Raw genomic sequence first — 6,000 nt, forward strand, 5'->3', positions numbered from 1 at the left:
GTCAATTTCCAGATAAAGTGTAGGTCTTTAACAAACCAAAAATTACATGTACACAGTCCAAAGAGCTTTGCCGAAACCCGGGACCTTTAGATCTTCAGTCTAACGCTCTCCCAACTGAGCTATTTCGGCTCATACCTTGTAGCCCTTTCACTTGGCACTAGGTGTTTATTCATGTACAAGGGCCTGCCTTCCACAGTTGGGTTTTTGCTCATGCCTAAACAGAAGATATTATCTGATATTGTGTGCTAAATAAGTGGATTGCTTATTAAATGAGGATTTGGCTTAATAAATTCAGTGAAGAAATATAATTTAGTAAGGCACAATTGACTTTAGTTCACATCTCAATTGACTATGAAATCAATCTAAATGTCACAAACCACTGTTGCAAGAAACAGACATTCTAGAGGGAAACAAAGAGAAACAATAAGAATCAAACTCCAGTGAGGAAGGACAGAGCCTGGAACAATAAGAAAAGACAAATGAATGAACAATGTGAGAGTAGTACCCGGACGGAGCCCTCTGAATGAGGTTTGAACTTGTTTTTTGAACTTATCTGATGTTAGATGGACATTAACAGTCATGGCACAATAGATTTTAAATGATTGAACAGGTTCTAGTTCATAAACACAATAAGAATTCTTTTTATGGAACTAATATATGTAAAATGGTTCCATTGTAACAAAAGAACCCAAAATAGACACAAAAAATAAATTATAGAGGGAAACAAAGAGAAAGAATAAGAAACAAACTCCAGTGAGGGAGGCCAGACCCTGGTAGAAGTAGAAAAGCTGAATGCAGGAACAATGTGAGAGTAGAACCCCCCGAGCAGTTGAGGGGGAAAGAGGCCTCTGAATGAGGTTTGAATCCTTTCTTTTATAATGGACGTTTATCTCCCAGAAGTGTTGCAACTGATCAATCAGTTTCTCCTTTGAGGTTTATGCTTTTTCCAGATAAAGCCATTGATAGGCCTCATGCAGGCCTCTCTTGTCTTGGCACTTCAGGCCATTTGTTGGCTTTTTTGAGACCTGGTAATTGTTCTTGCCTGTGAGGGGGAGGTCAGTTTCCAGATAAAGCATAGGTCTTTGTTAACAAACCAAAAATTGCATTTACACAGTCCAAACAGCTTTGCCAAAACCCTGGATTTAACCAGGGACCTTTAGATCTTCAGTCTAACGCCCTCCCAACTGAGCTATTTCGGCTCATACCTCAGACCTACTATGAAATCAATCTAAACGTCACAAACCACTGTTGCAAGAAACAAACATGCTTGAAGTTCTAAAGACCTATGATAACAAAGAAGCAGGGCCAGCTCCTCGTTAGTATAGTGGTGAGTATCCCCGCCTGTCACGCGGGAGACCGGGGTTCGATTCCCAGACGGGGAGGCGATGATTTGTGTTTTTTATTTGCCATTAGAGATTACCTTGATCTCCATTAAAAAAAAAATCATGTTTTTGAACACAATTAGATTTCTGTTTATGGAACCCAAAGGTTTATGCTTTTTCCAGATAAAACCATTGATACAAGAATGCAGGCCTCTCTTGTCTTGGCACTTCAGGCCATTTTTTGGCTTTTTTGAGACCTGGTAATTGTTCTTGCCTGTTTTTATGGAACTAATATATGTAAAATTGTTCCATTGTAACAAAAGAACCCAAAATAGACACAAAAAATAAATTATAGAGGGAAACAAAGAGAAAGAATAAGAAACAAACTCCAGTGAGGGAGGCCAGACCCTGGTAGAAGTAGAAAAGCTGAATGCAGGAACAATGTGAGAGTAGAACCCCCCGAGCAGTTGAGGGGGAAAGAGGCCTCTGTATGAGGTTTGAATCCTTTCTTTTATAATGGACGTTTATCTCACAGAAGTGTTGCAACTGATCAATCAGTTTCTCCTTTGAGGTTTATGCTTTTTCCAGATAAAACCATTGATACAAGAATGCAGGCCTCTCTTGCCTTGGCACTTCAGGCCATTTGTTGGCCTTTTTGAGACCTGGTAATTGTTCTTGCCTGTGAGGGGGAGGTCAGTTTCCAGATAAAGCATAGGTCTTTGTTAACAAACCAAAAAATGCATTTACACAGTCCGAACAGCTTCAGTCTAACGCTCTCCCAACTGAGCTATTTCGGCTCATACCTCATACCTACTATGAAATCAATCTAAATGTCACAAACCACTGTTGCAAGAAACAAACATGCTTGAAGTTCTAAAGACCTATGATAACAAAGAAGCAGGGCCAGCTCCTCGTTAGTATAGTGGTGAGTATCCCCGCCTGTCACGCGGGAGACCGGGGTTCGATTCCCCGACGGGGAGGCGATGCTCTTGTGTTTTTTATTTGCCATTAGAGATTACCTTGATCTCCATTAAAAAAAAAAATCATGTTTTTGAACACAATTAGATTTCTGTTTATGGAACCCAAAGGTTTATGCTTTTTCCAGATAAAACCATTGATACAAGAATGCAGGCCTCTCTTGTCTTGGCACTTCAGGCCATTTGTTGGCTTTTTTGAGACCTGGTAATTGTTCTTGCCTGTGAGGAGGAGGTCAATTTCCAGATAAAGCGTAGGTCTTTAACAAATCAAAAATTGCATGTACACAGTCCAAAGAGCTTTGCCGATACCCGGGATTGAACCAGGGACCTTTAGATCTTCAGTCTATCGCTCTCCCAACTGAGCTATTTCAGCTCATACCTTGTAGCCCTTTCACTTGGCACTAGGTGTTTATTCATGTACAAGGGCCTGCCTTCCACAGTTGGGTTTTTGCTCATGCCTAAACAGAAGATATTATCTGATATTGTGTGCTAAATAAGTGGATTGCTTATTAAATGAGGATTTGGCTTAATAAATTCAGTGAAGAAATATAATTTAGTAAGGCACAATTGACTTTAGTTCACATCTCAATTGACTATGAAATCAATCTAAATGTCACAAACCACTGTTGCAAGAAACAGACATTCTAGAGGGAAACAAAGAGAAACAATAAGAATCAAACTCCAGTGAGGAAGGACAGAGCCTGGAACAATAAGAAAAGACAAATGAATGAACAATGTGAGAGTAGTACCCGGACGGAGCCCTCTGAATGAGGTTTGAACTTGTTTTTTGAACTTATCTGATGTTAGATGGACATTAACAGTCATGGCACAATAGATTTTAAATGATTGAACAGGTTCTAGTTCATAAACACAATAAGAATTCTTTTTATGGAACTAATATATGTAAAATGGTTCCATTGTAACAAAAGAACCCAAAATAGACACAAAAAATAAATTATAGAGGGAAACAAAGAGAAAGAATAAGAAACAAACTCCAGTGAGGGAGGCCAGACCCTGGTAGAAGTAGAAAAGCTGAATGCAGGAACAATGTGAGAGTAGAACCCCCCGAGCAGTTGAGGGGGAAAGAGGCCTCTGAATGAGGTTTGAATCCTTTCTTTTATAATGGACGTTTATCTCCCAGAAGTGTTGCAACTGATCAATCAGTTTCACCTTTGAGGTTTATGCTTTTTCCAGATAAAGCCATTGATAGGCCTCATGCAGGCCTCTCTTGTCTTGGCACTTCAGGCCATTTGTTGGCTTTTTTGAGACCTTTTAATTGTTCTTGCCTGTGAGGGGGAGGTCAGTTTCCAGATAAAGCATAGGTCTTTGTTAACAAACCAAAAATTGCATTTACACAGTCCAAACCGCTTTGCCAAAAGCCTGGATTTAACCAGGGACCTTTAGATCTTCAGTCTAACGCCCTCCCAACTGAGCTATTTCGGCTCATACCTCAGAGCTACTATGAAATCAATCTAAATGTCACAAACCACTGTTGCAAGAAACAAACATGCTTGAAGTTCTAAAGACCTATGATAACAAAGAAGCAGGGCCAGCTCCTCGTTAGTATAGTGGTGAGTATCCCCGCCTGTCACGCGGGAGACCGGGGTTCGATTCCCCGACGGGGAGGCGATGCTCTTGTGTTTTTTATTTGCCATTAGAGATTACCTTGATCTCCATTAAAAAAAAAAATCATGTTTTTGAACACAATTAGATTTCTGTTTATGGAACCCAAAGGTTTATGCTTTTTCCAGATAAAACCATTGATACAAGAATGCAGGCCTCTCTTGTCTTGGCACTTCAGGCCATTTTTTGGCTTTTTTGAGACCTGGTAATTGTTCTTGCCTGTTTTTATGGAACTAATATATGTAAAATTGTTCCATTGTAACAAAAGAACCCAAAATAGACACAAAAAATAAATTATAGAGGGAAACAAAGAGAAAGAATAAGAAACAAATTCCAGTGAGGGAGGCCAGACCCTGGTAGAAGTAGAAAAGCTGAATGCAGGAACAATGTGAGAGTAGAACCCCCCGAGCAGTTGAGGGGGAAAGAGGCCTCTGTATGAGGTTTGAATCCTTTCTTTTATAATGGACGTTTATCTCACAGAAGTGTTGCAACTGATCAATCAGTTTCTCCTTTGAGGTTTATGCTTTTTCCAGATAAAACCATTGATACAAGAATGCAGGCCTCTCTTGTCTTGGCACTTCAGGCCATTTGTTGGCCTTTTTGAGACCTGGTAATTGTTCTTGCCTGTGAGGGGGAGGTCAGTTTCCAGATAAAGCATAGGTCTTTGTTAACAAACCAAAAAATGCATTTACACAGTCCAAACAGCTTCAGTCTAACGCTCTCCCAACTGAGCTATTTCGGCTCATACCTCATACCTACTATGAAATCAATCTAAATGTCACAAACCACTGTTGCAAGAAACAAACATGCTTGAAGTTCTAAAGACCTATGATAACAAAGAAGCAGGGCCAGCTCCTTGTTAGTATAGTGGTGAGTATCCCCGCCTGTCACGCGGGAGACCGGGGTTCGATTCCCCGACGGGGAGGCGATGCTCTTGTGTTTTTTATTTGCCATTAGAGATTACCTTGATCTCCATTAAAAAAAAAAATCATGTTTTTGAACACAATTAGATTTCTGTTTATGGAACCCAAAGGTTTATGCTTTTTCCAGATAAAACCATTGATACAAGAATGCAGGCCTCTCTTGTCTTGGCACTTCAGGCCATTTGTTGGCTTTTTTGAGACCTGGTAATTGTTCTTGCCTGTGAGGAGGAGGTCAATTTCCAGATAAAGCGTAGGTCTTTAACAAACCAAAAATTGCATGTACACAGTCCAAAGAGCTTTGCCGAAACCCGGGATTGAACCAGGGACCTTTAGATCTTCAGTCTAACGCTCTCCCAACTGAGCTATTTCGGCTCATACCTTCTAGCCCTTTCACTTGGCACTAGGTGTTTATTCATGTACAAGGGCCTGCCTTCCACAGTTGGGTTTTTGCTCATGCCTAAACAGAAGATATTATCTGATATTGTGTGCTAAATAAGTGGATTGCTTATTAAATGAGGATTTGGCTTAATAAATTCAGTGAAGAAATATAATTTAGTAAGGCACAATTGACTTTAGTTCACATCTTAATTGACTATGAAATCAATCTAAATGTCACAAACCACTGTTGCAAGAAACAGACATTCTAGAGGGAAACAAAGAGAAACAATAAGAATCAAACTCCAGTGAGGAAGGACAGAGCCTGGAACAATAAGAAAAGACAAATGAATGAACAATGTGAGAGTAGTACCCGGACGGAGCCATCTGAATGAGGTTTGAACTTGTTTTTTGAACTTATCTGATGTTAGATGGACATTAACAGTCATGGCACAATAGATTTTAAATGATTGAACAGGTTCTAGTTCATAAACACAATAAGAATTCTTTTTATGGAACTAATATATGTAAAATGGTTCCATTGTAACAAAAGAACCCAAAATAGACACAAAAAATAAATTATAGAGGGAAACAAAGAGAAAGAATAAGAAACAAACTCCAGTGAGGGAGGCCAGACACTGGTAGAAGTAGAAAAGCTGAATGCAGGAACAATGTGAGAGTAGAACCCCCCGAGCAGTTGAGGGGGAAAGAGGCCTCTGAATGAGGTTTGAATCCTTTCTTTTATAATGGACGTTTATCTCACAGAAGTGTTGCAACAGA

General features: G+C 39.8%; 3 non-coding genes across 3 annotated transcripts; 2 read left to right on the top strand and 1 right to left on the bottom strand.

The window, feature by feature from the left end:
* Positions 1-2,230: 2,230 nt before the first annotated feature.
* On the top strand, positions 2,231-2,302 carry trnad-guc (transfer RNA aspartic acid (anticodon GUC)). The gene has a single exon. It is a non-coding gene; the product is annotated as a tRNA-Asp (tRNA).
* A 1,551-nt stretch (positions 2,303-3,853) lies between these two features.
* trnad-guc (transfer RNA aspartic acid (anticodon GUC)) lies at positions 3,854-3,925 on the top strand. The gene has a single exon. It is a non-coding gene; the product is annotated as a tRNA-Asp (tRNA).
* A 1,219-nt stretch (positions 3,926-5,144) lies between these two features.
* trnaf-gaa (transfer RNA phenylalanine (anticodon GAA)) lies at positions 5,145-5,217 on the bottom strand. The gene has a single exon. It is a non-coding gene; the product is annotated as a tRNA-Phe (tRNA).
* Between the last annotated feature and the right edge of the window lie 783 nt (positions 5,218-6,000).

The sequence above is a fragment of the Denticeps clupeoides genome, chromosome 3, assembly GCF_900700375.1.
Source record: "Denticeps clupeoides chromosome 3, fDenClu1.1, whole genome shotgun sequence".
Lineage (NCBI taxonomy): Eukaryota > Metazoa > Chordata > Actinopteri > Clupeiformes > Denticipitidae > Denticeps > Denticeps clupeoides.